The sequence below is a fragment of the Plecotus auritus genome (genome assembly GCF_963455305.1).
Source record: "Plecotus auritus genome assembly, chromosome: 4".
Taxonomy (NCBI): Eukaryota; Metazoa; Chordata; class Mammalia; order Chiroptera; family Vespertilionidae; genus Plecotus; species Plecotus auritus.
Genome location: NC_137775.1, coordinates 99,476,286 through 99,493,902, shown reverse-complemented (window position 1 = coordinate 99,493,902; position 17,617 = coordinate 99,476,286). Strand labels below are relative to the sequence as shown.

At 57.0% G+C, this 17,617-nt stretch overlaps 1 protein-coding gene and 1 pseudogene across 2 annotated transcripts in view; one reads left to right on the top strand and one right to left on the bottom strand.

The window, feature by feature from the left end:
- The window catches only part of GRM4 (glutamate metabotropic receptor 4), a 105,965-nt gene that overhangs the window by 74,668 nt on the left and 13,680 nt on the right, over positions 1-17,617 (bottom strand). The gene's annotated exons all lie outside the window — the stretch shown is intronic.
- Positions 8,781-10,070, top strand: LOC308245939 (small ribosomal subunit protein uS5-like; annotated as a pseudogene). Its single transcript has 2 exons — positions 8,781-8,883; positions 9,341-10,070. The product of its transcript is annotated as a small ribosomal subunit protein uS5-like (transcript).

The following is a 17,617-nucleotide window of genomic DNA, read 5'->3' as shown; positions in this document are numbered from 1 at the left end:
AGGCTCTCCGGGGAGGGAGGGAGCCTGCCAGGAGGGGCTCACCGGGCGCCGGGTGCTGAAACGCTCGCCATCTTGATGCTCATACGGGTACACTCATTCATGAAAGCTCACAAGTAGTACCCCTGAAACTCGAACACTTTATTGTGTGGATGTTATACTTCAATTTTTTTAAAATGTAAAGCAAAGGCAGACAGAGCACTCTTCAGGGCTGAGGGGACATCTGAAGCAGAGGCTGTCCGACTGGACATGGAGGGGTGGAGAGAGTGGCCCAGGGGAACTGCAGCGGAAGTGACGGGGCTGGAGCGAGGGGCCTGATGGGCAGCCAAGGGCTGGAGGTGGGCGAGATGGCAGCCAAGGTAATGCCACCCTGGGAGCCCCGGGGCCTCTGCCTCCTTCCCCCAGGCCCCTCCTGCCACATCGCCCACCTGTCCACAGCAATGGTATGAGTGAGGCCCCCCCTCTCCCTCAGCTGCCACACTGCAGTGTCCAGGGCTTTTGTCCTGAGCAGGAATAGAGGCAGCCACAACCCAGCCCCATGCCTGCAGTCCAGTTCGGCACGTCTCCCTGGGCCCGCGTCCCACGCCACAGCATCACCGAGGACACCTGGTTCTGCCTCCCACACTCCACAGGCCACGTCCACCTTCCCACCCGCTGTCACCGGGAGCTCACCTGAGCACCGTCTCTCTCAGGATCACCGCCCCAATTAAATAGGGCCCTCCCACCTGCTGCTTCCCACACCCGCCCGCCCTTTGTCACGCCTCATGGAAAGAGCCCACTGGAAATGAGACAGGGCTGAGGGAGCAGCCACCAGTGAGACGTGGCACATCAACGGTGACAGCACCCCCATGGGGGACACACACCCATTAAACACCATGTTTCCAAGACTCATTGAGGATATGGGGAGATGCTCCCAATTGCAGTCTGGGGGACAAACGCCGGCTAGACCACGTAGATGTTGGGATGTCAACTTCGTAAATTACACAGAAGAGGAGCCGCAGGCAGAATCAGGCCATACTCTCACATAGGGACCGAGGCTGCTGTCCCTGTTCCGTGGGACGGAGGGAGGACCGAGATGACTGGAGCTTGCAAACCACCTTCCACAACACCCCCAGCTGGCCTAAAAGGACACAGGGAGGGCACTAGTGCAGCTGGGAGTCTGGGAGCCCGGTTCCGAGCTCAGCTCTATACTAAGTGCCAGGTGGCCGCCCACATATTAACTTCTCTGGGACTCCATTTCCTCACCTGTGAACTAGGGCACCTGTCCTGACCATGTTGTAGGACTGTCATGGGCGATGACCACGAAGTGATGTGAGAGACTGAACTGTGAGCTGTTGGGATTGATCCCTGAGTCCCGTCTCCCGTCCCCCACCAGGCCACGTGTCCCTGTCCCATTCGGTAGGAAGTGCTCAGAAGCCTCCCACAGCAGGCACCTAAATGTCCTGAAAACTGGGGACCATATTCACATGCTGAACCCCAAGCTGAACATAAAATACACATATTTTCAACTGAACTGGGAACCAAGCAAAGGCTAAGGGAAAAGTCACTTCCTCATTCCACAGCAAAACTGGGCCTATAGATCTTCAGGAAACATGTCAAATGCATACAAATGCACAAGCTGGAGCGAACCCCGCTCACAAAACAGGGAAATGGCCAACGCTGAATCAGTCAGTACCTGCTGGCTCATTTCCAGTAGGTTCTGCGCCTAGGAACAGAGATGTTTTTTCACATGGACACCTCTCTGCTAAAAAAACATTTTGACTCATCCCTCTGGATTCTGTGGGGACCCACAAAAGAAATGGATAACATAGTCTGTAACCTCAGGATCTCTCTCTCTCTCTCTCTCTCTCTCTCTCTCTCTCTCCTCCCCGCCTTTCTCTCCCTCCGTCTCCTTCTCCCTCTCTGAATGGGGAGACTAGAGGCGAGAGCTCAGCGGCCAGCACTGACTATGAGGAGTGGGAGTGAGAGGCAGGTGAGGGCTGGTATGGGCAGGGAGGGCCCCAGAGGAGGAGGAGGAGGAGAAGGAGGAGGAGGAGGAGGAGGAGGAGGAGGAGGAGGAGGAGGAGGGAGAAGGAGGAGGAGGAGGAGGAGGAGGTTTGAAGCTGGACTTGAAGGACAGGGAAGAATGGGTAAGGTTTCAGTAAGGGGAGGAGCCATGTCTTTTTCAAAGGAAGTTTATGAATTATACAAAATAAATACGTACAATGCTCCAGGTGACATGCTGTCAGCTCTCTCGCCTCACGGTGCACCTTCAGGTAGAAGGAATGAGGCAGTAGATTCCCTGATACTTAAGACCATGTTTTATGTGGAAAAAAAAAAAAAGCACAGTTTCAAGCCCCCCCGAAAGAAGAGTTTCAAGGCCCTCCAGGAAGAAGTGGGAAAGCTCCTTCCTCGCTACCCTCAAAAAGTGTCCAGTAAAATTCGGTCTGGATGCATTTTACAGATGGGAAACTGAGGAGCAGACGGACTAAATGACTTTGCCCAGGTCCCCAGGCTGGTGAGCAAAGAAGGGCGGGCACTCCCAGCAGAGAGAACCCCATGAGTCATGTCCTCGCAGAGGCTCATCTGTGAAAGGGATGAGGCAGCCATGGGCTCCGAGGACAGCGGAATATGGGCCTGACAGCGCTTTGCTAGGATTAGTCACAGCACAATGATGGGGTGGACAGGCAGCCAGCCTAGCCCGGCCAGTGACGGTCCCCACCACCCAGCTCTCAGCATCTTCCCGGGGGCATATGTGGGGTGGAGGGGGCATGTGTGGGGTGGAAGGGGCATGTGTGGGGTGGTGGCCTCAGCTCCTGGGTGCAGGGAGGGCCTCCTGCCCCGCCCCACATAGACCCTCAGTGAGGAAAGCGCACTCACCCCTGGGCAGCTCTAAGCTGAGGGCTGGGGCCCTGAGTCCACTCCCTGATCCCCTGCACTAGGCTGCATGGAGACCATGCCAGGATTGGCCACAGGACCTTCCCACCACAGGGCACTATGCATCCAGCTCTCACCCCTCTGGTAAGAGGGCAAGACATTACAAACACACATGCCCTCTGCCCAGCACTCTGCTGGGACCTACCCCACAGGGATGGTACACAGAGGGCACAGAGAGGGCACACAGGGAGGGCACACAGAGGGCACACAGAGGATACACAGGGAGGGCACACAGAGGGCACACAGAGGATACACAGGGTGGGCACACAGGGAGGGCACACAGAGGGCACACAGAGGATACACAGGGTGGGCACACAGAGGGCACACAGAGGATACACAGGGAGGGCACACAGAGGGCACACAGGGAGGGCACACAGGGAGAGCACACAGAGGGCACACAGAGGGCACACAGGGAGGGCACACAGAGGGCACACAGGGAGGGTGCACAGGGAGGGCACACAGGGAGAGCACACAGAGGGCACACAGGGAGGGCGCACAGGGAGGGCACACAGAGGGCACCCAGGGAGAGCACACAGAGGGCACACAGGGAGGGCACACAGGGAGGGCACACAGGGAGAGCACACAGAGGGCACACAGAGGGCACACAGGGAGGGCACACAGGGAGGGCACACAGGGAGAGCACACAGAGGGCACACAGGGAGGGCACACAGGGAGGGCACACAGAGGGCACACAGAGGGCACACAGGGAGGGCACACAGGGAGAGCACACAGAGGGCACACAGGGAGGGCACACAGAGGGTACACAGAGGGCACACAGGGAGGGCACACAGGGAGGGCACACAGAGGGCACACAGAGGGCACCCAGGGAGAGCACACAGAGGGCACACAGGGAGGGCGCACAGGGAGGGCACACAGGGAGAGCACACAGAGGGCACACAGAGGGCACACAGGGAGGGCACACAGAGGGCACACAGAGGGCACACAGAGGATACACAGGGAGGGTGCACAGGGAGGGCACACAGAGGGCACAAAGAGGATACACAGGGAGGGCACACAGGGAGGGCACACAGGGAGGGCACACAGAGGGCACACAGAGGGCACACAGGGAGGGCACACAGGGAGGGCACACAGAGGGCACACAGAGGATACACAGGGAGGGCACACAGAGGGCACACAGAGGATACACAGTGAGGGCACACAGAGGGCACACAGAGGATACACAGGGAGGGCACACAGAGGGCACACAGGGAGGGCACACAGGGAGAGCACACAGAGGGCACACAGAGGGCACACAGGGAGGGCACACAGAGGGCACACAGGGAGGGTGCACAGGGAGGGCACACAGGGAGAGCACACAGAGGGCACACAGGGAGGGCACACAGAGGGCACACAGAGGATACACAGGGAGGGCGCACAGGGAGGGCACACAGAGGGCACACAGGGAGAGCACACAGAGGGCACACAGAGGGCACACAGAGGGCACACAGAGGATACACAGGGAGGGCGCACAGGGAGGGCACACAGGGAGGGCGCACAGGGAGGGCGCACAGGGAGAGCACACAGGGAGGGCACACAGAGGGTACACAGAGGGCACACAGGGAGAGCACACATGGAGGGCGCACAGGGAGGGCGCACAGGGAGGGCACACAGGAAGGGCGCACAGGGAGGGCACACAGAGGGCACACAGAGGGCACACAGGGAGGGCACACAGGGGGCATGCATAGGGAGGGCACACAGTGGGCATGCATAGGGATGGCATACAGGGGGCACACAGAGGGCACACAGGGGGCATACAGGGAGCAGCGCTACCTCCAGGGCCCGGCTGAGGCCTGTGCTTTGGGTCCCTTGAACAGCGGGAATGTTGCGCATTCGAATGAGAGGGCTATAATTGAAAAGGAAACGATGCCTAGGGGCGCCCAGTCCGCTGGGGCCACAGGGCAAAAGCCTCACTCAGGAGAGAGAGGCATCTCCAAAGGAGACCCTCTCAGGTGCCCCACCGCCTCTGCCCCCCACCTCCACCCAGCGGAAATGCCTTAAGGAAACCTTCGGAGCAGCGGTTGCCAACCGGTGATCCACGGGCCACTGGGATCCGTGAGGTCCGAAAGGTTGGTAACCGCTGCCTTAGAGGGAAGCCAGGACTCAAGGCCAGGAGAGCCCAGCACAGCGCTGGGGGCTCTGGGTGCGCTGCGCGGTGAGCGGAGGGTCCAGGCTGACCGCCAGGCCCTGGTGGACGGGGGAGGGAAGGCAGGTGAGGGCTACTTCCCTCTGGTTGGGTTTGTTGTACTTTCCTAATTGATTTTGTGTCTGTGTCACTGGGATACTCAGGACCATCTTAGAAACCACTTAAGCAATTTAAAATAATCAAAGCACTACACTTATAAGGCACTTAACATCTCCTCACACTTCGCCTCATAAACCCCTCCAGCTGCCACCCAGGCCAAGCAGTCCGAGTGTCACTGGGGAGCACACACGTGTCAGGCCCAGCTCCTGCCGCTCACCCCAAGCCCCAGCAGCCCCAGAGCAAACCCACCCAAAAAGCACACGAGGTGACCTCACACCTGCCTTGGACTCACCGTTCCCTCCACCAGAGTGCCCTCCCTGCCAGCCACGGGCCCCTTCACATACTGGCCATGACTCTCAACAAGTCCTCCACTGGGAGCCTTCCCTGCACCCCCACCCAGGTGGCTAAGGGCCCTCGGCCGCTCCCAGGGCTCCTGTCCACCCCATTAGAGCACCGGCTCACTGTCCTGAAGTGGCTGCTCTTTCAACCCCGACCAGGGTGCTTGGCCCATACTCTGTCCCTAAAGCATAGCGGGTCGCACACAGCAGGGGTCTGAGAGGTTTGCTGAATCTCAGCAGGACTTCCGAGCCACACCTCCTGGGGATGAGCCAGAGCCCCACAGGCTGCAGCTGCCCTGAGCCGCCGCCGTTATCCTCATCCCCATTTCCTAGGCGGGGACACCCTAGCTCAGAGAGACCCAGCAATTCACCCAAAGTCACACAGTGAGTGGGGGCAGAGACTTGGGGAACCTGCAAATGCCGGTCCTGGCCTTGAAGACACGACTGCACCCCCGAGTCTTCTTAGCACCACTGGCCTACGCGCAGGCTCCCCTCAACCTGGTTTAGCAGGCCCGGCTTCCACGGGAAAGGCAGGTGTGGAGGCCAGCAGGTGTGGAGGCCAGCAGGTATGGAGGCCAGCAGGTGTGGAGGCAGCCCCTGGGAAAGTCTTGGAGGCTCATGCCCCCCTCTGCAGTCCCCTCTGGGGTGTGAGCCCCAAGAAAGTCCCCAAGAGCAAGAACAAGGAGGCATGGTCAAGGACGGCCGTAAGGAGCTGGCAGGGGGAGGGGGGGGAGCGCGGGGGGGCGGGGGGGGCGGTGCCGACACAGCAAGGAAAAGGAACAAAAACTGTGTGGCAAAGTGACACTGAGCAAGTTGCAGAACACCAGTATGACCAGTTTTTATGAAGCTTAAAACACGCACGGCTAGGGATTATCTGTGGAGATTGTACACACACACATACACCTTAAGTCAGGGGTCCTCAAACTAGGCCCATGGGCCACATGCGGCCCGCCGAGGACATTTATCCAGCCCGCCGGGTGCCGCTGCCTGTCCTGCTTAGCAGCCGACTCATCCCGGGCCCGCAGTGCGCATAGGAATTTGTTCATAGTTTTTTTTTAAACTATAGTCCGGCCCTCCAACGGTCTGAGGGACAGTGAACTGGCCCCCGTTTAAAAACTTTGAGAAGCCTGCCTTAAGTGCTCACGGGACAGGGTGTGGCTGCCTGAGGGGATGGAAGTGGGACCACAGCACGTGCAGGGCCTCCAACTATATTTGCAATGTTTTCTTTCTTAAAGTGGAAACAAAATTTGACACAAAATTAGGGCAAAATGTCAATATTTGACTAAGCTAGGGGCAGTACAGGACAGTTTATTATATTATTCTCTACTAGAGGCCCGATGCACAAAATTCGTGCAAGAGTAGGCCTTCCTTCCCCCGGCTGCCAGCACCGGCTTCCCTCCGGCCACCGGCAGGCACCTGGGACCCGGGCTTCCCTCGCAGCCCCGGCTTCATCCAGAAGGTCATCCGGAAGGACGTCCAGTCTAATTAGCATATTATGCTTTTATTATTATAATTTTTCATAGGCTTCAAATAGTTTGTTACTATAATCTATGAGAAGCCGTTCCCATCAGACCCACACTGAAGACAAATAAAAGGCACACTTGGGAAAACTGTGTGTACCCCCCTCCCCACACGCCCCCCAGGCCGGAACCCCCAGTATCTGGCGGTGGGGGGGGGCTCCCACACACTGAATTCCCTAGCAGCTTCCAGAAGCTGAGCGCGAGGGGTGGGGGGAAGGGGAGCCAGACTCCCAAGCGGCCCTGCCAGAGGTTAATGCTGCCTGTCCTGGCCCCTAACCACAGCCGGGGGTGGAGAATGAGGTAAGTGCTGCCCTTTCCAACCCACACCACAGACCCATTACGCCCCTCTCTGCTCTTGCCCAGCGCGAGGAGGGGTGGGGGTGGGGGTGCTCAGTGGGCTCCCTCCCTTCAGGGTATTCCAGCCAGGAAGAGTTTAAATTCCCTCTTGGCCCGTGGGGAGGCTGAAAGCAGGCAGGACCTCCAGCCGCCCATGGCCTGGTTCCACCCACACTGTGCCTGCTGGGCCAGGGCAAGGCTGGGCTGAGCAGAGCTTCACACCCCTGGGTCCTCCTGGGGCATCTCTTGACAGACCCCAGGGAGAAACTGAGGCCTGGGGAGGCCAGTCCGGATTGAGCCCTCGCCGTTATCCCCATCCCCGTTCCGGTCCATGAAGGAAGGAATTAAAAGAGGGGATGGGGAGGAGTCCAGCCCTTCCTCACATGAGCACACTTCACAACGGCTACTGTTTCTTAAGAACCTACTATGCACTAGGGCCCTGTGCTGGTTACTATTGTCCCATTTAATACAGTCACCCTACCCATTTACAGGTCTGCAAACTGACCTGTCCAAGGTCACAGAGGCGGCAGAGCCAGGAAGTTCCCTTTCTGAAGGTTCATACCACAGTGATGGGCCGGGTCCCACACGCCTGGGAAATCTGCAGAGTCAGCCCTAGTCATCCCGCAGGCGGGCAAAGCAGAGCCCGGAGCAGGAGCAAGACTTGCCCTGTCACCACAGTCAGGTCAGTTTCTGGGGCTGTGTGGGGGTCAGGGGAGGGCCTGGGCGAGCTGCATGTCCACTAGGTAGGGCTCAGTACTGAGATGCCATGACCATGACCAGGTATGAGGCAGGCAGATGGCCAGAGTGGGTGCAAGGCTGGGGCACCTGGCCAGGGACAGGCAGGCTCATCAGCTGCTTCTACCGCCTGGCCTCAACCCCGGGCCCTGGGAGGAGGCTGCCCCACATCACCCAGAGAGAGTCTGAAAGGGACCAGGGTGGAGAGAGAGATGTGGGAGGACATGAGAAAGCCACAGTCCAACAATGAGGCAGGGGCTGGGACAGATGTTCAGAGAAAGTTCTTCAGACAAGGGGTGTCCCTGCTCCCCTCCCCACAACACTGCTTCCCACCACGACTCTCCGCGGCGGCCCCAGAACCAAGAATGGAGGCCTGAGCCTGCACCCCCTTGCCTCCCCCAGCCCAGGCCCTGGGGCAAGTGGCAAGCATAAAGGTCAATTGGAATATAAAGTAGAATTGGCATTCTTTTCATTTTCAACATGTCTGAGCCATAAAAATGCTAGTTTAATAAACTGGGAGGACACTGAAAAACACACAGTGCGCTCAGGGCTGGGCAGGGGAAGGCAGGGGAGCTGAACCCTTTAGAGAGTGAGCCCACCACTGCGGCAGGCACCACGCCCTCACACTCCCTGACTTGTCTGTCTGTCTGTCTGTCTGTCTGTCTGTCTGATGGGCCAGGCACTGGTGGTTGGGAGATGACGGGAGAGGTCCAACCCAATCTTGCCCTCGACGTGGTCACGGACTTTGGGGAGATCCACGAGCGCCCCACATACCCCAGGATCACTTCAGCCTTCAGAGGCAGGAAGGTCTTGGATTTTGAATCAGAGTTGAAGGAGGAGTTTACTGTCCATCAGACATCAAGAAAGGCATTCCAGCCCCATGGGTGTGGCTCAAGGGTTGAGCGTCGACCTATGAACCAGGAGGTCTCAGTTTGATTCCCAGTTAGGGCCCTTGCCCAGGTTGCAAGCTCAGTCCCCAGTGTGGGGGCATGCAGGAGGCAGCCGATCAATGATTCTCTCTCATCATGGATGTTCCTATCTCTCTCCTCTCCCTTCCTCTCTGAAATCAATAAAAATATTTTTTAAAAAGGCCTTCCAGCTTCTTTTCCGAGGAAACACCAAACGGCGGATGATGCCGGTGCTGCGGGAGGGCCCGGAGGCCCCAGGGGCCCCAGAATAGGAGGTCGAGGCAGCTTCCATAGAGGATTTGGCAGCAGTGCCCGGGGCCCGGGGTCGTGGCCGGGACAGGGGCTGAGGCTGCGGAGCTTGTGGAGGCAAAGCCGAGGACAAGGAGTGGATCCTGTCACCAAGCTGGGCCGCCTGGTCAAGGACATGAAGATCAAATCCCTAGAGGAAATCTATCTATTCTCCTTGCCCGTCAAGGAGTCTGAGATCACTGACTTTTTCTTGGGGACATGCCTCAAGGATGAGGTCTTGAAGATTATGCCTGTGCAAAAGCAGACACGTGCTGGCCAGAGGACCCGGTTCAAGGCTTTGTCGCCATTGGGGATGACAATGGACATGTTGGGCTGGGTGTTAAGTGCTCAAAGGAAGTAGCCACATCGGTGGAGCCATTATCCTGGCCAACCCCCTGTTGTCCCCCTCCTGCGAGGCTAGTGGGGAAACAAGATCGGCAAGCCCCACACCCTTCCTTGCAAGTGACTGGCCCCCGTGGCTCTGTGCTGGTGCGCCTCATCCCTGCCCCCAGGGGCACTGGCATTGTCTCGGCCCCTGTGCCTAACAAGTTGCTGATGATGCCTGGTATTGACGATTGCTACACTCAGCCAGGGGCTGCACTGGCACCCTGGGCAACTTCACCAAGGCCACCTTTGAGGCCATCTCTAAGACCTACAGCTATCTCACCCCCGAGCTCTGGAAAGAGACTATGTTCACCAAGTTTCCCCATCAGGAATCACTGACATCTTGTAAAGGCCCACACCAGTTTCTGTGCAGAGGACCCAGGCTCCAGCTGTGGCCAACACGTAATTTCATGCAAGAAAAATACAGTGAATTAAAACTGCTTAAAAGAAGAAAAAAAAAGGCCTTCCAGGAGGCGGGCGTGGTCCGCACAGGCACGGATGCGGGCCTGGAACGGCAGGGAACACGAGGCGGCACAGAGATGGCTGGCTGGGAGGCCGCTGCCTGACACGGGGAGTGAGCCAGGGCCCCTTCTGCAGGAAGGCACTGGCGTGGGGCCAGAGCGTCCCTAACCCAATGCCCTCATTGACAGGGAGGACAGCCGATCCAGCCAGGGTCACGGAGAGTTGGCAGTGGAGCCAGGCCCAGAAAGCAGGTTCCTGAGCTCTGGGAGGCTTCTGGTAAGAGGACCCACAGACCTCCCCGAAGTGGGGAGCCAGAGATTGCACCATCCCCCAGTGTGAGGGTCAGGAGATGCGGGGAAATTCACCAGTCACCTCTGCCAACCGCCAGCGAGCTGCCCTCCAACTGCAGAGCTCCCCACCTGCACACTCTGCCCTGGCAGCCCCATGGGAGCTCTGGCAGCAGGAGACGAGGACTAACGCTGCTGAGCCCTGCTGTGCGCCCACCACACTGCTAGCTCCCATGGTGCAATTCTGTTTCCACACTTGAAAGGCACCTGTGATTCTGCCCATCTTACAAGTGAGATGAGAAATGTCCAGAGAGGCCGAGTGATCTGGGGCTGGGATGTGAGCAACCTACTGCGCGGCTGCCTCCAAAGCCAGTGCTCTGGGCTGCCCACCACGAGCAGGCACTCGACAGATATCCACAGGCTCCGTGCCAGGCAGTGCCCTGAGCCCTTTCTACATATCCTTCATCTGATCCTCCCAATGCCTTATGAGGTGAGCTACAGGGCTCCCCACTTTACAGACAAAGAATCTAAGGCACAGAGAGGCACCTCCCAGGTAGTAAATGGCAGAGCAGGGGAATGAACCCAGGCCCTCTGGTCCCAGGGCCCACACTCTACCCACCGCCTCGCAACTCCTAGCTGGCCCTGCCTCACTCCGGTCTCCAGCACTCAACTCTGTTCATCTCAGCCGGGAAGTAAAAGGGAGGAGTTGGAAGAGGCTCAGGAGGGCCTAGGTGGGTGGGGGACTCAGGGTGGGAGGCAAGAGCAAGAACATGCCTCTCACACGGGCTCTGCCCCTGTATCTCCTCCCGATTACCTCTGTGGCTTCACAAGGCCCATCCAGCCCACCTGCCTCTTTTACAGGTGAGGAAACTAAAGCCCTGACAGGCCCAGTGACTTGTCCAAGGTCAGAACCCTGGGGACCCTCCTCCCGCAACACCCTCTGCAGTAAGAAGGGGCAGGATGTGGGTTTAGGAGCCGCCTTGATCCTCCTCTCCCTGCTCCCAGAGCCTCTGGGTCCCCCTCTTGAGCTCCTGGGTCAAGTCAACAACCAGGCATAGCCCTGCCCCAGGGCCTTTGCACTTGCTCCATCTGGAACACTCTTCCTCCAGATATCCATAGGGCAAGCCCTTCACTCTATTCGGTTTGATCAACAAATGTCCCCTCTTCTAAATGTCCCCACCTCGCCAAAACCGGTTTGGCTCAGTGGATAGAGCGTCAGCCTGCGGACTGAAAGGTCCCAGGTTCAATTCCGGTCAAGGGCATGTAACTTGGTTGCGGGCACATCCCCAGTAGGAGGTGTGCAAGAGGCAACTGATCGATGTTTCTCTCTCATTGATGTTTCTGACTATCTATCCCTCTTCCTTCCTCTCTGTAAAAAATCAATAAAATATATTTTTTTAAAAAAATGTTTTAAATGTCCCCACCTCTAGCCACCCCGTCTAAAGCCCCTCCCCCCGACCCCCATGGCTCTCTAGCCACTTCCTGCTTTGTTCTGCAGGGAACTGCTCCCCTTGACATTGTATATTTGTGTGCCTTGCCTGTTCACTGCCTGCCTTTTCCTTCAAACATGGAACCCCACCAGGGCAAGGCCTCCATCTGTTTTGTCTCCCGCCTTATGAAGGTTGCTCAGAGTGGTGGTTCTCCACCTGGCTTGCACATGTGCCTCGCCTGGGAGCCAGGCCCATCTCAAACCAATGAAACCTGGATGCCTGGGTGGGGTTCTCAGTGACGCCGCTGTGCAGCACATGGAGAACCACTGCTCTCGTGGTGAAAGGCTCGGGGATGTTCAATTCAGATTTGGTGAATGAATGAATGGGTGGGTGGATGGATGATTTTCACAGATGGGCAAACTGAGGTCCAGATGGGAGAGAGAGCCAGAAGCCAGCCATTATAAACTTGAGCCTCCCCAGACTCAGCCCCACGTCAGCCCCTCCACAATGTCACACACCTCACCAAGGGACCTACTCCAACCGGGTCTCTAGGAGCCCACCAGCCCTCCCTCTGGGGCATCCATAAGAAATGACCCCAAAGGCCTCTGCTGCCTTCTTTTAATTCCACAATAATGAGCCTATTTGCCAGTCTGTTGCCAGAGCTGAACCCCTCCTGCTTCCACGCCCACACCTCCTGTATTCAGAGAGGTTCTGCCACCCCAGGGTGCACCTCAAAGGAAGAGGGCTGGAGAGGCTTGCACAGCGAGTGGGGGGCACTCCGTGGAGAAGCCGAGTGGGCAGGACAGGGACACTGGGATACTGAGGAGAACTCAGAGCATCCAGTGAAGCAGAGCCTCTCAGCAGGTGTCCCACATACAGACCCAGCCCCCAGTCTCATCACCCGCAGGTGGCCGTGGTGAGCCCCAGGCTCAAGAGCCACTGGAGCAATGCCACTTCTACCCCAGTGGCCCCTTCCCTGGCAGGGAGCTGTCTGGGGGCTCCAGATCCCCAGGGGCTGCTCCCCAATGCCACATTCCCTTCTCCCAGCTCCCTCTCCTCTCTGTTCAGGCCTGGCCTGACCCTGGGTCTTGAGGTCACCTTCCCAGACCCCCTGCCAAACAGGAACATCTGGGCTTAGGGGAAAGAGAGTCACCGTAAAATTAGAGGGAGGGCTACGTGGTCCTCATCCTGAGAGAACAGCGCCCGACGGCCACCTCCGTCCACTCTCTCCCACTCCCTGGGTGCCCAGCACTTCACAGCACTAAGGCCTATCAAACCTGCTCAGGTAACTCTGGCATCCCCGAGCACCTACTCAAGGCTTTGCACACATTGCTGTTCTACCAGGTGAGCCATTTTACAGATGAGTAAACTGAGGCTCAGAAAGTCCACACAGTATTAGGCCAGATCTCAAACCCAAGCCAATCTGATGACCAAGAGATAGGAGAGCAGAGTGGTGAAAGAGTAGGTTTAGGACCAAACAGTCTGGATTCGTATACAGTTCCACCACTTACCTGCTGTGCAACCTTGGGAAAGTTGTTTAAGTTCTCTGTGTCTTAATTCTCCATATGTAAAATGGGGTAACAATTGTACACCTAGCCCTGTTTCGAGGACTCAGCCTAAGGGCACTGGTGGGCACCAGTCTGACCCAGTGGTAAGGTGGGCCCTGCTGCATCCACCTGCACAGCCAGAGCAGACGCATCCAACCATGGCACCCTGCTGTTCCTGCAGAGTTTTGAGGGACGTGCGGGCTGCAGATGCCTTATTCCCCATGAGTCCATTCGGCAAGATTTCCTGAGGGCCCTGCTGGGCCTGGCATCGGCTGGGGGTCCTAGAGGTGCAGCTGGAGTCTAGTGGGGGTCTGTCTCACCCGCTCAATGGTCACGCCTTGCGAGCAGCCGAGGCAATACATACATGAATTTCATAAACTTTCCTGTTTCGTTTTATGATGATTTTGATTATTTTCAATCATTAAAAACACAAAGATCCATTCTTAGCTCATGGGCCAGACAAAGACTGTGACAGACTGGAGGAAAAGCCGACAGCAAACAGAAAGACAAATACGGGCATAACCACAAACTGAGCAGGGGTGGGGGGGTCTCTGAAGAAAATCCAGTTAAGCTTAAGGTTATGGAAGAAGGATCCAGCCTCAAAGAATGGGAGAGAACATTCCAGATAAGAGGGGACAGCAGGGACAGAGGCCCTGGCGGGAATAGCATGGTGTCTCCAAGTGACAGGAAGAACACAGCACCACCACGTGTGACATCACCCAGAAGAGACAGAGGGTGTGGCCAGGGTCTCTAGGTAGCTTGGAGCTTGGGAGTTTGCGTTTTAATCGAAGAGCAGCAGGAAGTCAATGAAAAGTTTAGGGGTGTGGGGGGAGGAGCCGATGTGCGGTGGCTTTCAGAAAGATCCCCTGGGCCTCAGGGCACTGAGCAAAGATCTGCTGCCCCATTTGGAGGCCCAGGGAGACGCAAGAGGAGGCTTCCGCAGTGGCCTGGGCAAGACCAGGGCAGGAGGTGGGGAGTGCTCATCTCCAGGACATACTCTGAAAGGAGAGGCTGTGGACGGTAGAAAGAGGGTGGTCAAGTGCCGCCAGGTATGTCGGCCTGGGCGCTGGGAGGGTGGAGCTGCCTTCCAGGAAGATGGCCAGGCTGGGGAAGAGAGGCTGGGCTCTCTCGAAAGTTCCTCTTCGTTGTGCAGTGAAAATACTTGGAAGACACAAAACCCACATCCTCAACAGAATAGCTGGTGTTAGCTAAGCCGCAAAGTATCCCCGGGAGCCTGGGCTAGGCGCTGAGGAGCAGACAAGCCAAGCACCAGGCAGGCAGCTTTCTCTAGAGCAGCCTTGAACCTTTCCAGCCCTTATGGTCCCAGGTGGGACGAGAGGACTCGCAAGGCCAGGCTGGCTGAGGTGCAGGGGGGCGGGGGGGGGGGCAGTGCACAGAGTGCTAATGTCAGTCACCAGCATCCTGGCCAGGCCTCTCCTGGGAAGCAGGGCACCTGCCCACCCACCCGCTGGCTGGCGTTCCCTCCATCCTCTCTGCTGCCTGTCCCTTCATGCCCTCCCTCCACTCCACTCCACCCCACTGTGGTGACAGCGATGACACTCTCATTATCCAAAAGTTAAGTTGGCTGCTCAGTCTCAACACTCTGCAGGGAGACACAAGAGGCCCAGCAGATGGTGGGGCCTCTCCAGGATCAGCCTCAAAGGTCACCGTCTGTCCCTGCCCACCCGCTCCAGCCTCTTCCGCACGGACGAGTCTCCCATGCTGACTTCAGGCCCAGCTACAAGCTGTGCAGTGACATTTCCTGTGGGCTGACTGTGTGCCAGGCACTGCACTAGGCCTTTTGTGGACATGAACTCTTAATTCCCACACCTGGTCTAAGAGACCATTATCATCCCCATTTTACAAATGAGGAAACTGAGGCACAAACATACTAAACAATTTGCCAAGGTGACAAAGGCTGTCTTGCTCCAGCATCCAAATTCTTAGCCAGCATACTGTGCAATCTCCCCTTCCTCAAGCCTTTGCTTTTTTTTTCCACTATAAAATGAATAAGGGACTCAACGAAATGATTTCTGGATCCCTCTGTGCTCTTACGGGACCAGAATTTGACAAGTGCTTCCTTCCAAGGCCCTTAGTGTATGTTCTTCTCCCCACAACATGTTTGCTCTCAGGAAAAGATCTTATTGGCTCATTCACACTATGGTGTAAATGACTGATATAGTGAGTGGATATGGTGAGGTAACTCTGGCAGAACAGAGATTCAAACCCAGGCCTCACCCTAGCCAGTTTGGCTAAGTGGATAGAGCGTCGGCCTGCATACTGAGGAGTCCCAGGTTCAGTTCTGGTCAAGGGCACATGCCCAGGTTGTGGGCTCAATCTCCAGCAGGGGGCATGCAGGAGGCAACCAATCAATGATTCTCTCTCATCATTGATGTTTCTATCTCTCTAACCCTGTCCCTTCCTCTTTGAAATCAATAAAATATATCTATAATAATAAAAGTATAATATGCTAATTAGACCGGATTTCTTTAGGATGACCTTCCAGACAAAGCCGCGGCAGTGGGGGCCGAGGCAGAGGCGGTGGCGGGTGCCGAGCCCCCTGCACAAATTTCATGCATGAGGCCTCTAGTATATATGTAAAAACCCAGGTCTCACTGGCTCCAGAACCTGGGCTGTCCCCACAACATAGCATTGTACAGGCCACATCCTCTAGGCTTAGGATCTCCTCCAAAAGGTATTCTTCACATCCATCATATTCCCTCTCCTAGGAGAACAGAGCCAAAATGAGAATGAGGGAGGGGATGGGAGCAGGGAGGTAAGGGAGGTAAGCTGTCAGATCCATGACTTCCCAAAGTCAGGGCTTCTGATCCCCAAAGAAGGCCTGGGATTGAGTCCCACTTCCAGCCCGGTTTATTCATGGAGGCAGTCTGGAAGGAGTCAGGCCTGGGAGCTGGGACCTGACTTCCAGCCTTGCCTGCCAACTAAGCAGGGCTGTTCAACATCTGCAGGATGGGGCGTTGGCCCTTTCCAGCTCTGCCAGTTCTGAGTTTTGTTCACACCCTGACTGCACCCCATTAGCTTTCTCTAGTCAGGAAACCACCCCTGGAGTCCCCAAAGCCAGAGCTCTGCTTTGAGCTGTGCACAGGAAATCCACCTCTTGGAGGAGGAAGAGCCGTAATCGCAGCCTTTGGAGAAGTTCCCAGCAGGCCTCGTAATGGCCTTGGTGGGAGCAGGAGCTGGGCTGGGACCCACTATGGTGCTCTTCGAAATAGATACCTGCCATGGCAGCTCCCCAGGGGCCCCTTCCCTCATCCTCGCCTGCCTGAGGCTCCTGCTCCTGACCTCCCTCCCCAAAGTTCAACCTTTTTCCTCTGTAAATGGCTTTTAAGTTTCTCGCCCAGCCTCTCATGTCTATCCGTTTAATTATTGAGGAGCCTTCCTGTCGCCAGCCTGGAACATTAACACGGTTAAAAGGGACCCAGGGAGTGCAGACCACAGCCATCAGTCTCCCTCTGGCTCTCTCCCCTTCGCTCCCCGCCCCCTCCCTTTCCTGTCTCACCTGTCCCCTCCTTGCAGCCTGGGGGACTCCTGATCCCCACCCAACTCACTCATCTCTCTGTAACCTGAGGAGGTACAAACTGAGGCCACAGCCAGGCCACAAGCTATGTGACCAGATAAGCAGAGAAGGCTGGTGAGCACCTTGGCCCCAGGCCCCACCAACCTGCCTAGCACTTCCCAATCCTGGGAACAGTTAGCACAGAAGTCACAGCCCACCCCATATGGCACCCTGGGCCCCTCGTCCCAAAATACCCATGTTCCCAAGGACACGCTTTAAGGTCTAATGCTGACAGTGACCTTTCTTAGAGCCTTTGCCATGTCAAGTGACACCTCTCAACTCCTTGATCTTTCCACCTCCCTCTAATGTGGGCGCGGCCTCCCCTCTGGGAGATGGTGGGGAGGGACCCTCACCAATGTCACAGTCCCAAGGGCCCAAAGAGGCTGTTTTATCATCTTTCTGCAAATGGAGTGTGATAAAAAGCCCAGATACTCGAAGCTGCAGCAGCCACACCCAAGCACTGGCCTTCTCAGAGGCTGGGGCCTGTGCCCCACCCAGACAGGCTGACAAGGAGTCCGGGGACTGCCCCCTCTGCTAGATGACCCAGTTCTCACCTCCACAGCAGGCAGGCTGATGTGACCCCTCAGGGAGCCCAAGCCATCACCAGGCCCAGCTGGGACAGCCAAGCCCTGGCCCACCCACTCTGGGTC